General features: G+C 41.9%; 1 protein-coding gene across 1 annotated transcript in view; it reads left to right on the top strand.

Moving 5' to 3' along the window:
• Positions 1-8,043: 8,043 nt before the first annotated feature.
• The window catches only part of PSD3 (pleckstrin and Sec7 domain containing 3), a 704,060-nt gene continuing 685,560 nt past the window's right edge, over positions 8,044-26,543 (top strand). Inside the window, exons 1-2 of the mRNA XM_017961820.3 lie at positions 8,044-8,208; positions 15,044-15,107. The gene's annotated coding sequence lies outside the window, so the exon portion shown is untranslated. The remainder of the gene's footprint in view (positions 8,209-15,043; positions 15,108-26,543) is intronic.

The following is a 26,543-nucleotide window of genomic DNA, read 5'->3' as shown; positions in this document are numbered from 1 at the left end:
AGGAGTTCAAGACCAGCCTGGCCAACATGGTGAAACCTCATCTCTACTTAAAAAAAAAAAAAAAAAAAAAAAGCAAAAACAAAAATTGACTGGGCACGGTGGTACACGCCTGTCATTCCAGGTACTCAGGAGGCTGAGGCATGAGAATCACTTGAACCTGGGAGGCCAAGGTTGCAGTGAGCCAAGATCATGCTAATGCACTCCAGACTGGGCAACAGAGCGAGACTCTGCTTCCCCCCCCCCAAAAAAAAAAATTGTCACACAAGCAAAAAGTCCATTGTTTACCTCACTTTTCCCTAGTCTTATGGTTCATTTTCCTTAAGACCAGGAAGTCTTAGGAATACTAAGACTAGGAGTTCCTGTATTTCCTTGAAAAATACAGGTATTCCCTCTTCATTTAGGATTTGACACCCCTGTTAAGTGATAGTTCTGAGACTCCCTCTTTGAACAACCAGAAACCCTTATCAGGCAGTTTGACGACAGTAGACACAGATTTTTCTCTCTGAGTTGAAGATATATGCTAATACTTGGTATACACTCTTATGTGGTATGCTTTTTTATTTTCTTTTTTTTTTTTGAAAAAAAAAAAAGATTGAGATGGAGTCTCACTCTGCCACCCAGGCTGGAGTGCAATGGCATGATCTTTGTTCCCTGTAAACTCTGCCTCCCCGGTTCAAGTGATCCTCGTGCCTCAGCCTCCCAAGTAGCTGGAATTACAGGTGACCACCAACACACCTGGCTAATGGAGCCCTTGTTATGTTTCAGATGCACTGCAAGGACCCAGTTACAATGGTAGGTTGGCCAGGCAACAGAGAAAATATGGTTCGGATTTTCTCTCCTTTTCCTTTTAGTAATCATGAAGGGTATCTGTACCTAAGGAACAATTTAATTCAAAAGCCATTACATTGGACCATAGCTGCCTGTATTTTTTAGAAAGCAACTAACTTGCCTGTGTTTTTATAATAACATGTATCCTTTATCTACACTATATAATATCAACAGTTTCAATAAGATACTTGGCCTTTTAAACATGCCTTTGTCTCATGTAATGTAGATAGTTGATTTTTATTAATAGCAAATATTAATATATTAACTTAGTCATAATTTTGTTCTTGCACTTCTGCTAAAAGATGAAAGGAAATACGACAGAATATTTTTCTCTTGTCCATGCTTTAGTTATAAGGAATTCTCACATTATCCTTCTATTTAAATACAGCTCTCTGTGTATCCCTCACTTCCAAAAAACAGCTTTTAAAAGTAGCAGTGATGACAACTCAGTTGATGCATTTATTATAAAAACAAAATCTAAGATTTTAGAAAAAGAATAAAATGAAGTTATTTAGGGGGTATTAGGATATTTTAAGTATTTAAGATAAAACGTGTGTAAATTTGGAAAGGGTTCCTTTCCTTATACTGGGTGACCTGATAAAGACAGTGAATGAATGGGAGAAATAACATGCTTTTGTCTTTCTTTTTTTTTCTTTTCTTTTGAAACGGAGACTCGCTGTGTTGCCCAGGCTAAAGTGCAGTGGTGTGATCTCAGCTCACCACAACCTCTGCCTCCCGGGTTCAAGCGATTCTCCTGCTTCGGCCTCCAGAGTAGCTGAGACTACAGGTGTGAGCCATCATGCCCGGCCATGCTTCTACCTTTCTAACTGGATCTCTGATTCTACCTCAGCACAGCACCCAAAAACGACCTTTGCTTTGCATTTTTAATTCTGACTCTCACATATCTTTAGTGAATTCAGTAAAAATCTTAGTAAATCTTTCCCCCAGTGAAAGTCTTATGAAGGGCTCCACACAGTTATTGGGAACTGTAGTTAAGAGCTGAACCCCCAGTAACACTCATGGTGCATGGAAAATGCACCATGGCCACATGTGTGGACTAAGATTTGTACAGTGGAACACTTGTCTCCAATATTGCACTATATCACATGATACAGCAAATGTTCCCCTGACCATTAGACAAAAGATATTACTGAAAAGTCTCTTAACTATGTTTGTTTTGCAATGAAGCTTCCTGGCATTAATTTCATTAAAAAGTTGGCTAGGTGTAGTGGCTCATGACTGTAATCCCAGCACTTTGGGAGGCCAAGACAGGTGAATTACCTGAGACCAGGAGTTCGAGACCAGCCTGCCTAACATGGCAACACCCTGTCTCAATTAAAAATACAAAAAATTAGCCAGCCATGGTGGTGGGCACCTGTAATCCCAGCTACTCAGGAGGCTGAGGCAGGAGAATCACTTGAACCTGGAAGGCAAGGTTGCAGTGAGCCAAGATCATGCCACTGCCCTCCAGCCTGGGTGACAATAGTGAAACTCCATCTCAAAAAAAAAAAAAGTTTAAAAAAAGTTGCATCTAACAGAAGTACTAAATTATAAATATATCATTACAAAATAGGTAGAAGGAGAGAAGGAAGAGCATGTCGGATGGTATTTCTTCCACTGTCAAAAAGGAGTTTATTAACAAATGTAAGACCAAAAGTAACTATACACTGTATATAAAATTGTTATATACCGATTTTATAAATGAACAGGAAAGATTTTTTTTCTACCATAAGGTTTACAAAGCAAAATTGACACCATGGTCTTTTCAGTTGCCAGAGCGAAGGAAGCAAAAGCATTCATTATGAGATTCACCAGAAGGGTATGACCAGCTTTAGAAGGAGAATCCTGGACAACACCACACGTAGCTGTGAAGGCCACAAGTGTGACACCCAAAGCCAAGTGAAATGGAAGGAATGTGAAGATGCTGTCATAAACATTTCTACCTCATATGACAGCTTTAACAATACTTTCAAGGTTGTCATGGGTAAGAATGATATCGGAAACTTCTTTAGCTATATTTGTTTCTGTTAATTCCATTGCAGATCCAACATCTGCTGTCTTTAACACTGGGCCATCATTAGGACCATCACGAGTAACTGTTACAATTTGCCTCTGTCTTGAAACTTTATTCATTACACATTTTTACTAAGTAATATTATATTTAACAGTAAGGCCAGTGTACCAGTTGGGGTTCTCTAGAGAAATAGAAGCAACAGCTTATATAGGAGGAGATTTATTATAGGAATTGGCTCACGTGATTATGAAGGGTGCTAAGTCCCACAATTGGCCTTCTGCATGCTGGAGAACCACAAGAGCTGGCAGTGTAATTCAGTCTGAGTCTGAAGATCTGAGAACCAGGAGAGCTGCTGATATAATTCCTAGTCCAAGAAGGCCCAAGAAGTGCTGATGTCTCAGGGCATTAGAATACAGATGTCCCGGATGAAACAGGGAGAATGTATTCACCCTTCCTCTGGCCCTTAGTTCTATTTGGGGCCTCAAAAGATTGAGTGGGGGTAATCTTCTTTAGTCTACTGATTTAAATGCTAACAGTCCCTCCAGAAACAGTTCCAAAGACATACCCAGAAACAATGTTTCTACCAGTTAGCTGGGCATCCCTCAGCCCAGTCAAATTAACACAGAAAATTCACCATCACCAGCTGGATCTTGCAAGTACATGAAATTTTGATCATCCCTTGTTTTTGAGCCTTTGGTTTTTTTTTTTCAAGTTCTCGATTTTCATTTTTATGCATTAGTTTCTTGAAATCTGTACCCTCTAAACATGGGTAACCTTTGGAACCTTTACAATGCTGTATTTCAGGGCAACAGCCCTTACAATGTGGAGATTGTCGCTAGAATCACACACGCAGTGAATCTAATATGCTGGCATTACGAAACTGCATTTGGTACCTCAGGTGTTGAGGGTTGAAATAGGTCTCCCAAAAAGATGTGTTCAAGTCCAAACTCTGGTTCCTGTGAACATGACCTTATTTGGAATAAGGTCTTTGTAAATGTAATCAAGATGAAGTCACATTAGACTAGGGGGGCCCTAATCCAGTAAACTGCTGTCCTTAAAAAAAGAGAGAAATTTGGACACAGACATACAGAAGACAGATGGCCATATGAAGATAGAAGTTCCAAGTCAAGGAATGCCAAAAGTTTGCCAGCAACCACGAGAATCTCTGAGAAAAGCAAGGAAGAATTTTTTCCTAGAGCCTTCAGAGGGAAAATGGCCTCTGGGACCTCTGGGCTCTAGAACTGGATAAAAATACATTGCTGTTGTTTCAAGCTACTCAGGTTGTAGAGTTTTATTGAAGCAGCCACAGGAAACTTATGCCTTGGGTCTCATAGATTCTTCAATGCCTACAAAAGCAATTCATGCAAGATCTGCAGTAATATCTTACACATTCTTAGCTGGGTTTGTTGTCGGTATCTGCAGAATTTCTGAATGCCAGGCACGGTATTCTTAGCCCTGCACAAGTCGTTGGTTTCACAACACTTTGGAAAATACAGGTATTCCCTCTTCATCCAGGATTTGACACCCCTGTTAAATGATAGTTCTGAGACTCCTTCTTTGAACAACCAGAAACCCTCATCAGGCAGTTTGAAGACAATAGACATAGATTTTTCTCTCTGAGTTGAAGATATATGCTAATACTTGGTATAAACTCTTATGTGGTATCCTTTTTTTTTTTTATTATTGAGATGGAGTCTCACTCTGCCACCCAGGCTGGAGTGCAATGGCATGATCTTTGTTCCCTGCAAACTCTGCCTCCCGGGTTCAAGTGATCCTCGTGCCTCAGCCTCCCAAGTAGCTGGAATTACAGGTCACCGCCAACATGCCCGGCTAATTTTTGTATTTTTAGTAGAGACGGAGTTTCACTATATTGGCCAGGCTGGTCTCGAACTCCTGACCTCAAGTGATCTGCCCGCCTTGGCCTCCCAAAGTGCTGGGGTTACAGGCATGAGCCTATGGTATGCTCTTTCCCTTCCTTCTCTCTCTTTCCCTTCCTCCCTCCCTCTCTCCCTCCCTTCTTCCTTCCCTCCTCCCCTCCCTCCCTTCCTTCCTTTTTCTTTTCTTTCTCAAAATCTATTCTTAAATGATGAAGAAATCCCAAAAAGGCACATTCTATTATATTGCCAATCTGTTGGGGTGGACCCTCAACAACTAAAATATTGTTATAATTATAAGAACAATGAACAGCAATACTTGCCAAAAAGGTATTTCAAAATGGGTATGGGAGTTACACAATGAGCTTCATCAGTGGAAGCCTGGACTCCTGGAATAGTAATGTGCTTGCTTTATCAGAACAAAAGACTGTTGCATTTCCCATAGTTTTACAAGCACCCAAATGTCTCACGGAGTGATTATCTTTCATTTTCTTTACAGAATAAGCCAAGGAAAGGGGAACTGCAAAAGAAAAGCTTTCAGGAACAGCCACCACCAAGATTGTTATTCTGATAACGAAAAACTGAATAATACATTCTGTATAAAGTGTAATGCAATCTAAAGTTCATTGGTTGCACCAAGTCCCAAAAGTCTGTATTGCCAAATTTGTCATTAAGGAGACAAAGTGAGGATAATAGCCATGAGCCAATCACACTTGCCAATCATTATGGATAATTTTATAAGTTTGTCTTGTAGAATTATTATATTTTTTTGGTGTATGTTTGAATCGGCCGCATTTTGCTTTCACCCTCTCGGGCTGTTGTGTCCACGCTGGTCCCGTGAGAACCTGTTTTTGTTTTGTTTTAACTCCTTCTGTTCTTAGTTTCAACAAAAAAATCAGCAGAGACACGATGAGGCCTGCTTGTGAGTTACAACCAGAGCCCTCCCTTGCCTAGGATGCCGACGGCAGGCTGGGATCTGGGGTCAGCGCCTTCCTCCTCTTCTCTGATCCTCCCTGAAAATGCTGTGGTAGCAGGCAGCATGGTACCGTGGGGGATCTGCGCCACATCGCCACCACGAGGTTCACCAGCTGACTTCCTCTCCTTGGCCGCCAGGCAGCTCGCAGATGTCCTCTAGTCCTGGCTGATGCGCTTCTCCAGGCCGCAGCACTATTTCTTCCTGCTGCAGTCTTGACCTTGGTGTCCTGCACCAGCTGGCAGGTCTGGCTCCCGGGCAGTCCTTGGGCACGTAGCACAGGACCAGTAGGGTGACGGCGGCCAACTCCGTCGAGCAGGCCACCACCGGCTCCGCACAGCGCCCTCCCGCAGTTCGGCTCCTGGGGACAGCCGCGGCCAGGGCCACGGCGCTCTCCAGGCGGGCACGGCCTGGCTGCCTCCACAGTCACCGCCATCTCAGCGGCCGGGCCGGGGGAGGACCCACCAGCCGCGCACATCCCTTGTTTCCGCGGCCGGCGCAGGGGAGCGCTGCAGGGAGGATTTCTTTGCTTCCTTCCTCCTTTCTCCAGCTACCTCCACCTCCTGGCCTGAGGCGGCACCCTGGGCTTTCTACTTGCACCCAACTCCTCCCACCGAACTGGAAGGTGCCCCCTTTCAATTCCAGTTCCCACCTACCCAACCCCACCAAGGGCGAGGCCGCCTTCCATCACAGTAGGCAAGTTCCCGGTGTGCTCCAGAGACACCCAGGTGGAAATCCACCAGGGCCACCGTAGTGGGAGGCTGTTTATTCAGAGCTTGCTATGGCAAGACTCAGAGGCAGGCCGCGGAGTGGGGACGCTTCATCGTGGAAAAAGGAAGGCTTCACGGTGTGCCCCGACTGTAGGCTGCTGATGTCTGGGACCTGGTGGCAGGTATCCCATGTGATTAGGTTGGTAAACGTATTTGGCTTTCTTGGGTTGGTCGTGAGTTGGAAGGGGGAAGGGGAAGGGCAAACCTTAGGGAAGTTTGTGGTTATTGATAAGTCTTGACGCTCTGGGTCAGCTGCTGCAGGGGTCACGGGTCAGAGTTCTATTTTTATATATGGTCTGGCCGTGATGGGTTTGTATATTGTCACGGGCCGGTCCACCTCTCCTGTTACCTCTGGACACATACACCTTTCCAGGAGAGAGCTGCCAATGGGAGTTCTCAATCAGATCTAACCTTCCAAGGTGCTGGGTTTTAACATTATGTTTGCGAGAAGTGCTTCAGGTGGGAGGCATCTGCTCTGGTCAGCCTGAGCCCAAGGCTGCGCCTTTTGGGCCCTCAGCTCTGTAATGAAGACGGCAGCTGAGCTCTTGGATTTTAAAATTGTGAAACCAGCTTCCTCAACCTCGTCTTAGTTCCACACAGTGCGGACAGCTAGTAGTTACAGAAAACCATACAGAGTTGGCCCTTGAATGCCCAGGAGGTTAGAGGCAGCCCCTCCTACCCCCACATCCTCCCACCCTCCTCGAAGTGGAAACCCCGAGTATAACTTTTGACTCCCTGAAAATCTAACTACTAATAGCCTACTGTTGACTGAAAGCCTTATGAAAACATAAACAACACACGTTTTGTATTATAAGAATAGAGTATTGTATATAAGTATACAATATTCTATAAGTATACAATACTCTATTCTTACAGTAATGTAAGCTAGAGAAAAACTATTAAGAAAATCATTAGAAGAGAAAATATGTTTACTGTTTATTAAGTGGAAGTGGATCATCACAAAGGCCTTCGTTCTCTTCGTCTTCATGTTGAGTAGGGTGAGGAGGAGGAGGAAGATAAGGGGTTGGTCTTGGTGTTGCAGAGGTGGCAAAGGCAGAAGAAAATCCAGGGTAAATCCATGTCTCGTCTATGTATTCACCATATAGTCTCATGAAGAGTAACTTAAAAACTGAGTATATACCTCTTGCAAGGCTGTATGTTACACAACGGATAAAGCAGGGTGTGGTAGACATTCTGTGGCCACAAATTTGGTATTTATCTGGTGTCTGTATTCACATAGCCCTCCAAAATCATTTTTGCTATGGCCTTTCTCTCTTCCTGAGTTTCCACTACAGTGTAGGAAAATAGGCATCGCCCTGATACCCAGGGCTTTCAGGCATCTTTTCAAAATCTTCCCATCAATGGGGAATGATGGTTTGGGCCCATTGTTGCTCTCCCTGAATTTAGTTAGCAGTTGAACGGTCCCCTGGTGATTCACTGGATGCTGTTTAGTTTGTTCCGTCAGCTGTTTATTAATCTCTAACTTCCTGTTAAGATGCAGGGTGTGCTTTTTAAAGAAGCCTTACACAGCATAAGTTTTATTTTGGGACCGGACACACTATTATATAAAGAGGATCTGTGAGCATTACTTGGTCTTGTAAGCTATTTTTTTTTTTTCAGCAAAATGTTGTGAGCACCTACCATATGCCAGGCACTGTTCTGTGAACTGGTTGTACAGGAGTGAATGAGATCATCTTAATTTTGAGAATTTTATCATCTACTCAAGGGAAACACGTGTAATAAACTATGGTAAGCACAACCATAGATGTACAAGGTATGGGAGGGTGCAAAGAAGGAAGTGGAAAATTCCAGGCCAACAGAGGAGTGAGAAGGTTTTCATGAAAGAGACTCTAGAACAGAACCTAGCATAGATTTTCAACTGGTGGGTGGTATAGCAAACATGGCACATTTTGGTGACAGTGTGGGGAGGACAGATTGGACAATGAAGAGGCTGGAGGTAGGAGAGTTATTTGAAGGTTATTTAAGAGGCTGTTGCAAATGGTTTAGGCAAGAAATAATAGAACCGAAGAGAGGGGCAGAAAGAAGGTTTGAGGTAATTTTCACAACAGGATGGGACAGGGGAGGTGAGGAAAATGAGTTGATGAAAAGTTTCTGGTTTGGAGCGCTTGGTAAATGGTGCTGCTATTAAATCAAATAGAAGAAAAGAAGGAGAAGCAGGTGTGTTGGGTGAGGGCTGTGGAGACCATGTTTGGACCTAGTGAAGTTCAGGTGCTATGTGAGGACATCGTTCAATCAATAGACATTCAAGTTGTTGGAGAGTGAGGTCTGGCTGAAAATACCTATTTGAGTGACATCTAATGATTTGGAAACCTTATTAAACAGATTGTGTTTTGGTTTATGTGCTTGACAAGTGACTGATGCTCCAAAAGTGTATAGATGATAGATAGATATAGATAGATAAATGTTTTTCAGGTAAAATATTAGTGCTTTTCAGATCACAGCATTTTACTTTAATGGTATCAGCTTTTATGTTGGTGACCGGGAATGTCAGGGGAAGAAGGTGGTATAAATTGAATACCATTGACAAATTGACCTCTTGGGAGTTAACGTTGACATTAAAGGTGTTGCTTGCCTTTTCTGTATTAGAGATTTAAAAAATACTCTGATCAATTCTGGAAAACTGTATAGTTGTTTCTAATTGTGGAATACTGTAAAATAGGCATTCTACTACAATGGTATTTTTGCTAGTTCCAAGGAAATAGGTAAAAATGTGGACGATGTGTTCTTTTACCATACAAAGTAAAATTTGCAAGAATATCTTTTATAAAAGTGCCCTTTGTGTCCTGGAATCTAACTTAACCCTAACGTTAACACTAACCCTAACTAGTATCCTTGAGGGTAGAGTTAACACAAACATTAACCCTAGCATAAATGCTAACCCTAAGCCTCAACCTAAATCTCACCATCATCTTAAACTGCACCCTAACCCAACACTAACCATAAACCTAATCATAACCTTAACTCTGAACCTAAAGGTATTGCTAACCCTAACTCTAGCCTTATCCCTGTCTCTTGTCATTAGTCCTAATCTTTACCATAGAACTCTTTTCAGAGTAGGCCTGTTAGGAAAAAATATTCTTTAGGACTCTAGAAACTAGATAATTAAAGCTGAGAAGTAAATTTCAGATTAAATGAATAATCTATAAGCAGATCATCAGGAGACCATGTTTAGCAACGTGTCAAGATTGGGTAGTCTGACCCTTCTGATTGGGGTAACCAAAGGCTGGGTTAGATGTCTGAAGGATATTCTTGCTTCTGCTTTCCAACAGTAAGCATGCCTAATATGGGTTGCTATAAAAATTCAGTGAATATATCCAAGAAACCCAATCTAAATTGAGAGTACATAGACTTCACAAGGTATGTGCTAACCTTAATCCCAGTCTTCTTGGACTACTGAAGAAACACAATCTAAACTGAGAGTACATAGACTTCACAAGGTGTATGCTAACCTTAATCCCAGTCTTCTTGGACTACTGAAGTGTAACACTTTTCTACTTCAGAAAAATTCTGGAACACTGATGCCTCACGAACTTATCCACTTATATCTAAATCCCATTGTGACCCCGTCCAGACCTTACCAGCTAGGACTTATCTAGATTAGACTAGTAGTCATTACAGCAATGCCCGGGTTAGGGAGGTAGTATTAGATACTGTATTTTACATTGAGAGACTTCACAACCAAGCTGAGGAAAAATGACTAACATCCATAAGACAATGAGAGAATGTGATGGGATGGAACATAACTCAGTGCTGTGTTACATGTTGTACAGACTTGGATACTGAAATGGCTTAAAGTGACAGCTATGAGTGGACACGGTGGAGAATATTGTCCCTCATTTGTATACCAGTTAGTAGCTCACCAAAACTTTGTAACGCATATCCAATCCTTCCTAGGATCTTGGGAGGTTGATAGGACAGGTATTACTGTAATTATTCTTATTTTTCGTATGCAGAAATAGGCTCAGCAGAGTTAATTATTTGCCCCCACATTTTCCAGTGAAAGTGGTTCATTACAGACTAGAACTCAAGTCGAACAATTTCAGACACAGTGGGAAGTTCATTCTATTTCATGGAATATATGAGACTCACACTGGGCCTTAGAGGACTGCGTGAAGTTAAAGAGATGAGGAGGAACAAAGGAGTATTCTGATTGGTTAAGAAATCTAAGGAGAAGGCTGGGTGTAGTGGCTCATACCTGTAACTCCAGCACTTTGGGAGGCCAAAGTGGGCAGATCTCTTAAGGTCAGGAGTTCGAGACCAGCATGGCCAACATGGTGAAACCCCGTCTCTACTAAAAATACAAAAATTAGCTGGGAATGGTGGCATGCACCTGTAATCCCAGCTCCTTGGGAGGCTGAAGCAGGAGGATCGCTTGAACCCGGGAGGTGGAGGTTGCAGTGAGCCAAGACTGTGCCACTACACTCCAGCCTGGGCAACAGAGCGAGACTTTGTCTCCAAAAAAAAAAAAAAAAAAAGAAAGAAAAGAAAGAAATATAAGAAGAAGGATAGGGAACAGCAGCCAAGTGGGAGTGGATGAGGAAAGACTGAAGGGAAAAGTGGAGCTTTGGGAGTAAGGCAAGTTGTTTATATTTCATGCAGGGTTTCACTAAGCAGTCAATGAAATTTTTGAACCTGATAGTGATATAAGGAGGATAATCTGAATCACCTGATAGTGGTATGCAGGGCAAATGGGAAGAGGGAAGCCCTAAGGACCAGGCAGGTGGCTTTTGGGTGGGGCTGCAAGGAAAGGATGGGAATGCAGTGGCAGGAGTTGTTATAAAATGGAATGAAACTGGTTTTAAAAAAGACAAAAAGCCAAGGGTTTGATCATGATAGACAAAGAAACTGAAAATATCAAAGAATTCCACACTTCCAATAAGTAGTTATATGGCCTCAGGCAAGTCATGGAGTCTCTCTGGGCCCCTCATTCCCCCTAGGTCACTGAAATTATGTGTATAGAATTATTGGAATAATCAGTTTCTCTTAATGAAGAAGGATAACTTGAAAATGACAAGAAAGATGCTCTCAACATTATTTAAAATAATGAGTAACTGGAAAATATCTAAATGCTCTATAATGGGGGAAGAATGAAAAAAATTATAAGTATTATGTAGAAAATAAAATCACATTTAAGAATATGGAGACATAAATGCTTATAATATAGTCGTAGGTGGAACAGGACGCAATGCTATCCAAATATTACTAAAAATAAATATATGAATAGGAAAAAAAGAACTGGTTGAGAGAGATTATCTGGCTGATGGTAATGTGATCTGTATTACCATTTTCATACTTTGTACATTTCTGGAATTTCCGAATTTTGTACAATAAGTCTTTATCATGAAAAAAATTAGGAAAAAAGAAAAAGACATGAGATTATCTACTACTACTTAAAATCTTTAGATGTGTCCCTTATAACTGTTGCAAAATAAAATATCACAATGAATAGAGACGTAGCGTCCTTCTCTATCTGACTTAGAAAATATCAGAGAAGTGGAATAGATTCTGAGACATGGCTAAGAGAGAGAGGTGACCTTCATCGAAGAGAGAGAGCAGAAAAGAGAGAAGAGGAAAAAATACTGCAATAACAAAGCAGAGATAGCTGCCTTAACTGAACGGAAATCAGAGTCCTTGTCAGTGAAGTAGGCTGACTTTTGGGAGCTGTTTATAGCTCCGATAAATACAAAATCAACTCAGGAAGTAGATAAGAATGAATTTATGTCACAAATGAAAACAATGTTTTATTGTACAAAATATTTCAATTAGGTTTGCTAACTTCAAGGAGACCTTTGCTAGGATTCCTCTTGGTTTTCCATTAGGACTGCAAAATGTTTTCGATGAATGTGTATTGAGGCATAAATGAAGATCCACCATCCAGTGACATTATGAAACATCCATGTTTTGAGAATTTTCATGAATTTCTATAAAACTACATAAAATATAGCTAGGAAATGAGACCACAAATGTGCGCTTGAGGAAATAATAATTAAAAAGTCAATAGAATAATTATCTTAATATCTTGATATTGATTCATGGTCATTTGTTTTTGTGCTTAGACAGCAGATAATATAACACAACAGGCCTACTCATTTGAGGAAATATGGAATAGTAAAACTGCCTTTGACTCAGTTTCTTGCTAAATGTATTTTTCACATGATTTTGTACTATTACTTAAAATGAAAACCATGGGAACTATCTTTAACAGGTAGTTTCTGGCAAATGGAACCTTCCACTTTAATTATCTTTGATTTTATTCTGCTTTTACCTGTGTGTTATTGTTGTTATTCCACCAAATATATGCTACTCAAAGTTCAAGAAACTCCCCCCAGATGTTTTCTTTTTCCTCCGTTCAATTTGCATTGACCTTGCCCAAGTTCACCATCACCGTCTGTTCGGGGTGTTACCCCACCTTATCACTAGATGAAGCACGCTAGAGGTCTCTGCAAACCCAATAAATACCAAATCTGGAAAGAATCAGGGTGATAGAGGCAGAAAGCAGAGAAATCCTAGGCAGACAGGAGTGGTCAGGTCCCCAGTGAAACCCCACCTTCAAGTCAAAAATAATTTAAAGCCTTAAGGCCAAGCTACAAGCCCAATCCACGGACTGGATTGAGAACCTGTCTTCCGTTTGGCATACTTTCCTTTGACTGAGCCCCGCCCTTCAACTATTTTACATATACCTACCCTTCCCTAATTGTTTTTACACTGTGCCCACCTTTTACTGGTGCTTTTGTTTTAACCTTTTTTTTTCATGCTCACAAACCAATCAGCATGCACGCCCCTAGCCCCAGATTCAGCCACATCAAGAAGAGATGACCTGACTTTGGCAAAGACAACGTGACCTTACTGTCCCCTCTCCAGTTCCCCTCTCTGCTGAGAGCTGATCTGTCACTCAATAAAATTTTCTGCCCTCATCACCCTTCAATAGTTAGTGTGACCTCATTCTTCTTGGACACTGGACAAGAACTCGGGACCCACCAAGCATGGGTACCCAGAAGGGCTGTAACACTTGCCCTTTGCCCTCGCTGGTAGAGGGCAGCCACCCCACACAACAGAAGCAGTGGCAGGGCCAAGACAGTCCCAGAGCCATGGGCCAGAACGAGTCAAGGGGCCGACTAAGCTTGCTAACACACCGCAGTCTGTTGGGCTTCGGATGGCAGAACTAAAAGAGCTAATTAGCAAACTAAAACCTCCTCTGGCGCTTTGGAGTCACGGGACACCCCTGCCTGGGAGCCACTGCGTTCCCCTCAGGGTGACACGCCTAGTCTGGCCGTGGGCCCTGCATGGAGTTTGCTCCTGTGTCAGCACTCAAAGCAGCCAACTGGGCCCTGCACTCACTCACTCACATGCTCCCTCCCGCCAGGGGCTGAGCACGTTAGGCCAAGTAGATGACGCTCCCCCTGCTGCAAGTCTGACAAAGGGGCCGAGAAAAATCCTGTATCAAGGGTTCAGTCTTTCTGTCTGGTTTTCTTGAGGATCAGCTTGTCATTAGTCTTTGGGTATACCCACATGTGCTAATTTCCTTGGCTGTACTCATACTTGTAAAAACGGCGTAAAAGAAAATAAATGAACATAGTACTTAGAGGAAGAACTTGAGCTTCTCATTACCCGGTGTCTCTAATTCTAGCCTATATTGTATGTGCCCAGTGGGCAAAACTGCTCCCTACAGAACAGGAGGATTTTTCCTAGTTGTAAGATGTTTGTTCAATACTGATTATGAAAATAAATACTGTAAGATTGTTTGCTTATATCAACGTAGAAGAAGCCAGAAAACAAAAATTTCCATTTTGATACAGAATTGTTAAAGATGAACCTTGTTAAAATATGTTTGCATCTTTAAAATTGGAGACGAAAAATAAACGGTGCTGGGAAGCAAGGACAGAGGATAACAATAAAATGAGACCTTTTGACCTTGTTTATAGAAATGAAATAATTAGGCCCAGAATGGCTTTTCTCTTGCAACCTTCTCATCTCGTGTTTTAACTTGAATGACTGTCAAAATAAACTGCAAGTTTCTGTACCATAAGTAATTGATGTGACATCGGGGGCTCCATCGGAGGCCACTGTTTTTCTAACTTTAGCTAACCAGTGCACTTCCTGTGGCGTGCTTTGGATCAACTGTCAGAGCCAGAGTCCAATTACCCTCTGGCACCTTTTCGAATCTTCTCCTCTTCTCTCTCTCTGTTTGACTTGCAGAAATGTCCCTTCCTGTACTTATATCATTCCTGCACTGAAAAAGCTTATTCTCTTGCCAAATATATATAAGCAGAGAGCTCATAGGGTTAGCTATGTCTATTTGAAAAATTTTAAATCATTTTGCAACTGTCAATTCCTTGTTTGCTTGATTACATGTACGTTTTACACTTTTTCCTTAACAAGTGAGCCAAGATCGTGTGTTTTTTCATCCATGGCCTGGAGTCTAGGAGAGAAGGAGGATGAGGAAGAAAATAACTTGAAGATTTTACAGAGAGAAGGGATTGAAATTTTCACTGGAATGGAATGACTGGAATAAACAAAGTCAATCATGCCGGACAGCTTAACTGAAAGTATTTTATATTTTAAGTTTCAGACATAACCCCTCAAAACCAAAGCAGAACCTCTTCAAGGAGCTGACAGATGCAAGCCTGGTAAGTCACTGCTTAGGATTTAAACTTTCATCTGAAGCGGAATACTAGCAAGAATATATTTTAGGAAAAAGTGTTTGGGTCCTTCAAAATTCTGTCTTTGTTATATCCATAACTGTGCAAAGGAAATTCTTGCATAATAGCAGAGGTAATTTGGGGTATTTTGCTAGGCGGCTTTGCGGCATGTTTTCCTTTGGAGGCAGGAGAATCAGGAAAACATTTTTTTGTTTCACCATCTAAACCTACTCTAGCATAAAATCAAGTGACCAGTGGCACAGTATTTGAGGACTTAGGCAGGTTAATGACCTATGAATTATGCTTTCTTTCAATATATTCTGAAATATTGGCTGGCTGAATACACAGTTTTCATGAACATACATTGAGGGATGATTTTTTTAAAATAGAAAACTCAAGTTTATCTTGATTCAGATCTAGTTCTGTTTTAATAAAATGGAATAGAAACTTTGATTTTTGCCCTTCATTTAATATCTCATGGTTACAGAGATGGAATCATGGCAAAAGCATTGAGTTGATGACAAATGGATTTCAAAGAAAATTGTGACCAGTAAAAACATTAAGATGCCATGTGTTTCCAAAGAAAGGCTGGACATTGAAACTTCGAAAGACAGAGTTAGGAAAAAAGACCTTTTACTTTCCACTTATAAAAAAATCTCCTTTGTTTTTGTAATCAAATCTACTAACTTAGCTTTGGTAGAGCCCTTTGCCCTCAAGTAAATAGGGAACTACCTGAATGTGAAATCATTGCAGTTTATTAAATGTGAAAGAGAGATTTGTTGACCAGACATATTAGATAACCAATTCCATGCAGAGCAGTTGCTAACAGAAAATGTCAGTGTTCCCTTTGAAGGCAAATGATGACCACACAGAATGTGAAAGTTTATAAATAATTGGAAAAAAAAGATTAGAAAGCATGCAACCTCGTGTCATGCTATACATTCTTAAGGAGAATGAACGTTACAGTTAGTGTCATTAATAACAATGACCAAATATCAGTGTGTTAGAGATTGTGTGGAATGTAGGCATGGTTTCAGCCTAATTCCATAATCACAGTTCTGTTAATGGGCAGGATATAAGCTAGGAGTGAGATTTTAAAAATGAATGTGGGCTGGCAAGGGTGGAGGTGACGAGGTCATAGGACTGTCTGGGGAATATTTGATGTACTTTTGTAGATATGAAGAGATAAGCGTCTCAGAATAACTCCTTCAGTCATGAGAATGGGATATTTTTTGGGGGGGTGAGGGGGAGGTGGGGTGTAGAGAATAGAGAATTTTATTTTTTTTCCTTACTCAAAACAGGATATGCTAAGCCTAATAGTTTCGATTTTGCCAAGGATCAAGATGTGATTTTCCCCTGATCTCTGTCCTTGGAATTTCATTTTCCTGAGATGGGGAAAGGAATGGAGCCTTTCCACCCTCTTCTGGGTGCTCATCTTCTCTCCAAAAAGGAGAACATGAAATCCCCATGAAGAAATTCTGGCCAAATCAGAGAAACTGTAAGATGTCTATGGGATTTTAAAAGATCCCTCTTTGGATGGGTCTGAGAAAGCCTGTGAACTTCCTGCAATATGATGCAGACTCGCTAGCGGAGGAACCACTTCTTGCATCAGCAGGCTGTTAAAGGAAAAGCATTGGCTCAAGAGAAGGAAAGAAAAGTCTTTGAACTAAGACTGTCTTTGAAACTAGGGCTGCTTCTGTTCCAGGGCTTACACCCTGTATCTCAGGATATTCATGAACAGAACCTTTCTGCTTGTGCTTGGTAAAGGGCGTCTGTGTTTGGAGAGAGGGAGACTTCCCTCCCTTAGTAAACAAATACAGGTCAGCCAGGGAGATTTCAGAATGTGGTAACTGGGTTAGTCTTGCCCAGGCTGGGGTAGGGAGTGTCTTGGCTGTGGAGGAACTGAGGTTTTCTGGGGTGACTCTGGTTGGATCCAACAGGGATGAGATGAAGACTCAAGTGGAGAATCAGAACCCTGGACCTTTACAATCCTAGTAGGGAAGAGAGATGTGTGCAGAAAACCCAGCAATCAAGGCAAGGAGAGAAGTTGGAAGCCAGAAGTAAAGTTGGTACTAAAAGAGTCAGAAGCAAAATGAGGCAAGTTGAAAGGAAGGAATGGCCTCAAATGACTCTGACTTGGCTTTGCTTACAGAAAGTGTGTACAGTACATACTGGGGGGGCTAAGCATAGCTATGTTGGCCTAACGGTGCTGCTGCACCAGATTGGGCAAGTCATTCTGATACCGTGGCTGTACAAACTCTGCCTAAAGTCTTTTTTTTTGGAGACACCGCACTCTATCCCCCAGGCTGGAGTGCAGTGGCACAATCTTGGCTCACTGCAACCTGCAACCTCCGCTTCCTGGGTTCAAACGATTCTTATGCCTCAGCCTCCCAAGTAGCTGGGATTACAAGCAAGTGCCATCACGCCCAGCTAATTTTTGTATTTTTAGTAGAGATTAGGTTTTACCATGTTGGCCAGGCTGGTCTCGAACTCCTGACCTCAGGTGATCCACCTGCCTCAGCCTCCCAAAATGCTGAGATCATAGGTGTGAGCCACCACACCCGACCTAAAATCTTGTATTATGGGCTAAAAGGTATCTATGAAATCTTCTATTCCGACTCCCTCATTTCACACACATAGAGAGTGAAACCCAGGTATTAATTCAAAATTTAATAAAAAGGGACAGAGCCGACCAGACTCTGCCTCTTTCTCCCTATCCATTAAGTAGTCAGCTTTGCCACCAGTATCCAGTATCCACCTTGAAACCTTCATGTCCAACCTCACTGGATCTTTCATCCTTGTTTGTGTCTGTCTTCACGAGAAGCCCCAGACCCCTGGGTCACCAGTTACCTCCTGTAACTGCTCACCATATAGTTTTGCATATCTCTCTTTCCCCTCATCTTTCACTCCTCCCAACTCCTAAAATCCTTCTACTGTGTGCCCTTGGAACTCACAATTCATCATCAGCTGACTTCTCCATATCCTCACACTGTTTTTCTGAATGCTCCTTTCACTGCTTAACTCAAGTCTGCATCACCTTTGAGGGCTCTGCTTCTCCTGCACCTGTCTCATGTTGTAGGTGGGGAAGGTGTCCTCTGTGCCCTCATTACTCTTTGCACACTTTCTCCCTTACGCTAAGATCTCCCACTTTTGAAGTCCATGCCATCAGACTGCTTTAAATCCCATGCCATCAGACTGTGTCACCCACTACCTCTTGTTGCTGAAGTCATCAACCTCTGTCAAGTATATTGTAAGGTGTAAAATTTCAAGTGCTGCCTTGACGTCTCTGAGTCTCACAGGGCCCCAAAGGCCTGACCATGAATGAACTTACTTTGACCAGATATACCCCTCCCCCAGTGGGAAAGGTTCTCCATCCACCTAGTTCCCTTACCAGCCAGACAGCTGCACTCCACCTGTTCAACCTTACAAGTTTCATTTGCCTGCTAGCCTGTGAAGTGATTCAAATAAACCAGTTATGTCCTCCCATGAGAATGAAGGGGTACCTCATCCTTCTGTTACTACAAAGCCTATCTCCTACAGTCTCTGCTGGTTCACTCAATTCCTGAGTGCGACCCCTGCGTGGCCCTGTTCTGGAAGGCATGCGGTGTCCGGCGCTGTGAGTATATGTGACGGATAAAGTGCTACCAATTCCATCTGTCCAGTGCTGGGTATCTGGTGTTCAGTCACCTCACACTATTTAAGGCAGGAGAGCCCTCTTTCATCAGTGGAGTGAATAGGAGGTTATCAGAACAGTCAAGCTCCCCTATTTTTGGATCACTTTTAGCTCCTGAATCACTATCACTCTTTTGAATACTTTTCCTACATTACTTCTTGTTGATGCCAATATATGCATAGGTGATTCTTGCAATGTCCTGGTTTGTCAGTACCTTTAGTTACTGGTCTTGTCCTCAGCCCTGTCTCAGCCATTCACTTCCATATTGTTACCAACAAATCCAGATCTCCATGTATCTCACACATCCCATTCTGCAACCTCCACCTCCTGTGTTTCTAGTTCATTCCTTCTAGCACCTTCATTCCAAAGTGAAGACCCCACCAGTGAGACCTCCATTCCATTGATTTTGTCACCTATTCTCTTCTTTATTTATTCCCATCTCGTCTTCCCCACCAACTTACCCAATTAAAATTCTATGGCTAGTTGTTACAATCACTCATTTGCATAAAGCCTCTTCTTCACTTGTATATTCTTCTCTTTATTCATCTTATTTATGAAAATCATAAGTCTGGCTAAACACTCCCATCACTGTACTCTGCTCCTGCATTTGTGCAGCTGAGCCTGGCTCACACATACTCACATTACATGGTCTCACTTTAAATTCACGACCACCATCCTCAAGCAGGCCTTTAATACTACCGGTCATTATACTGTATTTCCCTAGTTCACATATTCTCCTACTCTCCTACAGAACTGTTTCCTGCCTTTTCTCTTAAAACCTTCATTTTTTTACCCTAAGCTGTCTCTCAGTTGATGGCTTTGTTTTCTGTATTGCTGGAAAACTGAGGCCAATAGCAGAGACCTTCTGCAATCCTTCTACTCATCTAACCGGTAAGCATGTGAACCCACACTCCTTGCTCCGTGAGGTCCCCATGCTTCTTTCTAAGGCTAACACCCGTCCATGTGAAGTAGATCCTATTACCTACCACCGTTTAAAGGTATTTCCGCAGAAATTATCCTCCTCCTCTCCAATTTCACCACTATTCTCCTTCTTTACTGAATCCTTCCCATGAGAAAACAGGCTTTATTTCTCTTGTTTTAAAAAATCAATTCTTAATTGACCTCATTTTTTCCTCAGCAGTTCTCTGATTTTCTTTACAAATTTCTCAAAAGAATTATCTTCTCCAATCCTTATCCTATGTCCTCTTGAAGTCTACTGCAATCAAACTTTTATTCATACCACTTCAGCACACCATTCTTGAAAATATCAGTAATAACCTTGGTATTACCAAACACGGTGATCAATTCTCAGTCTTACTCAACAGTTGGCAGCATTTGACCCAAGTGATCACTGCATCCTCCTTGATACACTTTTTTCCCTTTACATTTTCTGTACTCTTCCAGTTTTCCTTCTATCTCATTGGCTGTTCTTTCTCAGTCTCCTTGGCTGTTTCCTCCCTGACTTCTTTACTACAGGTGCCCCAGGGCCTGGTTCTTATACCTCTTCTTCTTCTGCTTATATGCTCTCTCTTTGGGTGACATAATCCAGCCTCATGTCCTTAAATACCAGTTATATGTTGATAACTCTCAAATTTATACATCCAGCTGGAAACTTTCCCTTGAACTTAAGACTCTTTTATCTAGCTACCTACCTGACATCTCACTTGGATGTTGTATTGCTTAGGGTTCAATCAGAAGAGCAGAACCACTATGAGTGATAGGAAGTGAGGGAATTATTGCAAGGATTAGAACCTATCTAGGTGTCGGGGGTGCTCGAGAAGTTTATGAGAAGCTATTGGCTTGGCATCTGGTGGTGGACCTGAAGTTGTTGTAGGTCACCTGGACAGGTAATTGAGAGGGAGGACTGGACCTGAAGTTGAAGAAAGCAGGATAAGCTGGAATCCACAATGATAAATGATAAACTGAAACCATATCTGTCTCCCTCTGCATCCATCTTCAAGAACATGGATGACCTGTCAAACTCACTGGGGACATTCCAACCTTAGAGCTTTCATAAGGCGGTTCTCTCTGTCTGGAACTCATTACCTCAGCTGCTAACAAAACTTTGTCTGTCACCTAATTCAGGACTTTGCTTACATAGCACCTCAGTAAAACCTACTCTGACTACTCCATTTAAAATTACAGTTTCCCTATTCCCCATGCCCTAGCTAGCCCTATTTCCTAACTAGCTGCATATTTTTTCAGTAGCAATTACTACATTTTAAGATATGCTTTACCTATTATTATGTTTATGTCTGCTTCCTCCAACTAGAAATGTAAGCCCAACAAGGGCAGGGGTTTTGAAGATTTTGTTTCACTGATGTATTTCAGTTGCCAGACCCTGGCAGAGTAGATGCTCAATAAAAACTTGTATGAACTGAGTGTTATCAGTTTATGCCTCCCCATTAAGTTGGAGAAAGGAGATACTGACAAAGTTATGTTGTGCATTTCTTCATTTATTGGAAGCAACTCTTTCTTCATCATTCCAGGGAATTTCTGTAAGAAAGATAACCCTCTCCATTGTTTAAAGCCTTTGGTCATAGCATGTTTTCTTTTTACCTAACTAAATTTTAGCTGCAAGTTTTCCTTCTTTTTAGTCACCCTGGGGGCATATATGTATTGTAAATCTAAAGAGATTTATTGGTCCACTTTCTCAGCCTTGGAAATGCTGTGTTCTGGGTTTGTTTAACCTAATTTACAGTTTCTAGAGTTTCTAGCCCTTGAGAAAGGTTGTGAAGAAGGGAAAGGCAATCACTTGCAGGAGAAATACGACACTGTTTTCTATCTCTGTGACAGAGAGGTTGGAGGAAAGAGAACAACTGCAATTTATTGGAACAAGAGCTTCCTAGAAAGTGAGACAAGCAAGTGCTAATGATCCCTAGCAATAGTTGCAAATCCCAGAGACAGTATCTGATATGGTTGGCTCTGTGTCCCCACCCAAATCTCATCTCAAATTGTAATCCCCATAATCTCCATGTGTCAACCTGGTGGGAGGTGATTGGATCACGGGTATGGTTTCCTCCATGCTGTTCTTGTGATAGGGAGTTCTCACGAGATCTGATGATTTTATAAGTGTTTAACAGTTCCTCCTTCACATACTGTCTTGGCTGCCACTACGTAAGACATGCCTGCTTCCCTTCCACCATGATTGTAAGTTTCCTGAGGTCTCCTCAGCTATGCAGAACTGTGAGTCACTTAAACCTCTTTTCTTTATAAATTACCCAGTCTCTAGTAGTATCTTTATAGCAATGTGAAAATGGACTAATACAGTATCCTTTGTCAGTGGAAGGCAGAATGAGGACAGGCTTATTCGGGAGAGTTTGTAGCTGAAATCAAATGTTATTAAAGCCACTTAAATATATCATATGACTATTACAGGGCATGTTGCATCACATTATGCTCTAGCGACTTATGTGACTGTTTCCTTCACTAGACCAAATACTCTCCAAAGCTGGGATGAGGTGTTTTTCCTCTTACCCTCCCCAAGCCTGGCCAAGTACCGGCACCTGGAGGCAACTCAGCAGGGACCTATTGGGTGCACAGCAAATAAATAATCTCCTTGATTAGCATTAGGCAAGAATTATTCATTATCATGCAACATGATTCATTCAACTAGGACAAGGAAGGATGCTAGAAATGGAAAATAGTATTTTTTGAGGGTCTATTGTGTTATTCATGTAAAATAGCTTGCATGGTACCTTTTGCATGCCTGGAATTCTTTACATGGTGGCTGTTTTTATTTTCTTATTTAATTTTTACTAACTTCAAGAGGTGGATGTTATATCTCCTTTTTGATAAGTAAGGAAATATTGGCTCAGAGGAAGGATGTATCCTTTAGGGCCGCTTAACCAGGGAGCATCAGAGACAGAATTCAACCCCAAGGTCATGTACTTTCCCCAATCCTATTGTTCCTCTGTGGTCTCCAGGAGGGACCATGGGGAGCACATGGCAGATGTTTATGTGGATATGTGAAATATGTATTATTCATACATGTAGGCAATATTCACAATAGACATGGAAAGGAAACGCAAAAACTCATCTCTGGTACCTTTTCACTTCTTATGACCCAACTCCTGGGTCCTTCGCCTTACTTCTGGACACCTGGTGTCTCATCCTTTTCTGATGTCCTCACCCTCAGCAATCATTCCATTATTCAACTTCTCTGAGCTTCAATTTTCTCATCTGGAAAATTAAAATAATTATATTCCCCTCATTGTAAAGACTAAGTAAGAATAAAAAACTAACATCTATTGAGTGCTAGCTATATACCAGATGCTATTCCAAGCATTTACAAGGACTAATGTATTTAGTTTTCACAACAACCCTGTGACTAGTTATAATTACTGTCATCATAGTCACTTAATGAGTGAGGGAGCTGAATGCCAGAGATTAAGTGACTCTCCAAGGCCACCTAGCCAACAAGGCAAAGATTTGAACCTGAGCAATCTGGCTCCTTGGGTCATCATACCATTTCATTTATGCTGTATTAATTAAAAACATTTTCTGACTCTTAAAGATAGCCTCTAAGATAATAATAAAAATAGCTACCATTTACTAAATGTCAACTTAGGCCAAACACGGTGCTCACTACCACACAGTGGTCTCCCAGTAGGTCTCCAGTTTCTCACAGCATGATTATAAGTGTTAAATGACATGAAAAGTACCCACATATAACAGGAGATTAATATATACTAGGTCTAATTTCCACCCAGAGATAACCAGTATTAATATGTTTTTATAGAAACTTCTATAAGTTTTTCTATACCTATTTACAAATAAGTGAAAATAGATTATTTTCTATGTTCTAGTTTTTTTTACTTCCCAAAATACCATGAATGTTTTTCCATGTCAATATTCATCAACAACATGCATTCTCAATAGGTTTCATATCATCCCCAAGTTGGCAAAAATGTGTTCTTTGGGGTGAAAAAAGTTAGATATTACAATAATCTGTGGCTCCTCCAAAGGGCCATAGTACATAACAGATATATATTTGTGGTCTTAAAATTTCATGGGGATGAAGGGGTTGGTGGGTGACAATTAGGAAAAAAGGAGTCTAAAAAGGCTCAGATATGGTTTGGCTATGTCCTTACCCAAATTTATCTTGAATTGTAGCTCCCATAATTCCCACATGTTATGGGAGGGGCCTGGTAGGAGGTAATTGAATCACAGGAGTGGGTCTTTCCTGTGCTGACTCCTGATAGTGGATAAGTCTCACAAGATCTGATGGTTTTATAAAGGGGAGTTGCCCTGCACAAGCTCTCTTTTCTTGCCTCCATGTAAGATGTGACTTTGCTCCTCATTCGTCTTCCACCATGATTATGAGGCATCCCCAGCCATGTGGAACTGTGAGTCAATTAAACCTCTTTCCTTTATAAATTACCCAGTCTTGGGTATGTCTTTATTAGCAGCATGAGAACAGACTAAACCAGGCTCTTTAGTGAGATAATAATTTAAAAAATTTTGAAAAACACTGATCAACAACATCATTTTACATAACAGGACAGCATTCCTTTGGGATGAATACACCATGATTTATTTATCTGAAATTCTGTTATTGAAAATTGAGCATGATGCCAATTTATAGCACTGTAAACAATACTTCAATAAACATCCTTACAGTAAATATTTTTTGCATCTTTTCAATTATTTCATTAAGAGCAATTGCCAAAAGGGGAATTGAAGGTTGAAGGATGTTTCAAGGCTTTCAATATGTAGTCAGGCCTCTAATTCAGGCATTTTTCAGAGAAATTTTCAATTCTAGTTATACCTACAACTAGAGAAAAGAGAAGACATTTTTTCATACAACCAAGGTTAATAAATTCACTACTAGCGTGAGATTGTACTTTAAAACGCCACTACAAACAACTGTCTCTCAAAATGCTTTTCTCTGGAATGTTCTGAAATATATCGTCACTTAAAATATTGCATTATCAGTCAGAAGAACTTCCTGTCTCACATAACCTGATGGTGATATATTTGTGCGTTTTTGTTATGTAACCAGAGCCTTCAGTACGCTGAACTCAAAATGATTCAAGCTGAAAACAACTGGATTCTTTCCACCCACTGTATCCTTCAAACTTACTGTTTCTTCCCAGAAACTTGCAGACTCAGATGGATCCTATAGCTTTTCCAGGCCCTCCTATTTTTCAAGAACAAAAAGTCTTCTAAAACTATTAGTTTCCAGGACAGTCTCATGTCAGTAGTTGATTATCTCATCTGACAGTCAAATCTGAAGCCTCATTCAAAGGGGTAGCTCCACCAAGATGGTGCCACTGCACTCCAGCCTGCCTGACAGAGCAAGACTCTGGCTCCAAAAAAGGGGGCTGGGTCTGAGTTGGGGGGAAAGCTTCTTATTCTCCTGAGCCTGCTTCATCTGGAAAGCCTACAATGGGGTGGCTTCCTGTTAGTAGGGTACCAGGATTTTGATTTACTCGAGTATGATAAGATGTGCAGATGCAGACATGACTGTCAGGCAAGAGGAAGTGTTTACTCTCAGTTCCCCAAAGGCAGGAGTCAGGACAGGCCATGCCAGGAAGCACCAGGGTTGGTCCGAAGGCAGAGGGAGCAAAGGGAAAATGTGGACAAGCACCTTTGTTCTAGTTTCTGTGGAAATGGGCAAGGCAGGGTGGGCAGGCTTAGGCTGGCTGGTTTGAGCAATTTCTGAAGGCTCTGGGGTGATGAAGGCTGTCTCTAGTTTTCTGGACCCAGGCCCTGGCGTGATTAGGGCAAGGGCTAGTGGCTGGGAGTGTGAAAGTCTGATAGAGGAGGTGATGGGCTGAGGGCTTTGGATTGGTTGCTTTGCACATGAAAGGCACGTTCCCATATGAGTCATTTACTATCTTTTTGTTGTTATTGTTAGACAGTCTGGCTCTGTCACCTAGGTGGGAGTGCAGTGGAGAGATCATGGCTCACTGCAGCCTCAACCTCCTGGGCTGAAGCGATCCTCCTATCTCAGTCTCTTGGGTAGCTGGGAATATAGGCTTGTGCCACCATGCCCAGCTAATTTTTGTATTTTTTGTAGAGATGGGGTTTCATCATGTTGCCCAGGCTGGCCTCAAACCCCTTAGCTTCCCAAAGTGCTATGATGACAGGCATGAGACACCACACCCAGCCTCATTTACTATTTTTAGGAATTGGCTAACCCTGGAAGAGGCAGTCAGCAAGACCCCTGGTATCAAAACATCAGAAATCTAGATGAATGCATGTCTGTTCTTTGTTCCCGTCTTGCTCTCCTGCTTGATCCCTGCGCAGACCCCTGACTCCCCCCACCCTAGACAGCTCATCACTTTGGCTCTGGGAAGAGGAGATGAGGCACAGCACAGCTCCTGGTGGCCCAGCCCCAAGCTCATCCGTGTGAGCACTCTCTGAGTGTGGTGGATCCCCACAACCCACTCCTTTTCTGGGAGGTAGGGAGGCTTTTATGAGTTTTTAAGGAATCCCCTTTGGGTACCTCCAACTGAATTCCTGCCAGATGAGGTAGATCTTGACTTTCCTGGATGGCCAGTTTCAACCTCTTTTAACGCTGAGTTCCTTTGACAAAGGTCTATCTCCAGTCCTTTCTGTGGGAGGTGTTAGGCTTGCCCTGGATGAAGGCCTTTGAAAAGCATCCTTATTTGTAAATGACGATGTCCAGCTGTGGGCTGTCCCCTTGGCCCAAGGGAAGGATGTGCTCCTGAGCCCGCCGCTGGTGGAAGGTGCTGTACACCAAGGTCCCATGTCAGGCTCACCTGGCCTCGCTGTTGCGACCC

This window comes from Papio anubis, chromosome 8 (assembly GCF_008728515.1).
Source record: "Papio anubis isolate 15944 chromosome 8, Panubis1.0, whole genome shotgun sequence".
In the NCBI taxonomy this organism is placed as follows: domain Eukaryota; kingdom Metazoa; phylum Chordata; class Mammalia; order Primates; family Cercopithecidae; genus Papio; species Papio anubis.
The sequence above is the reverse complement of the archived record's forward strand: the minus strand, read 5'-3'. Positions and strand labels throughout refer to the sequence as shown.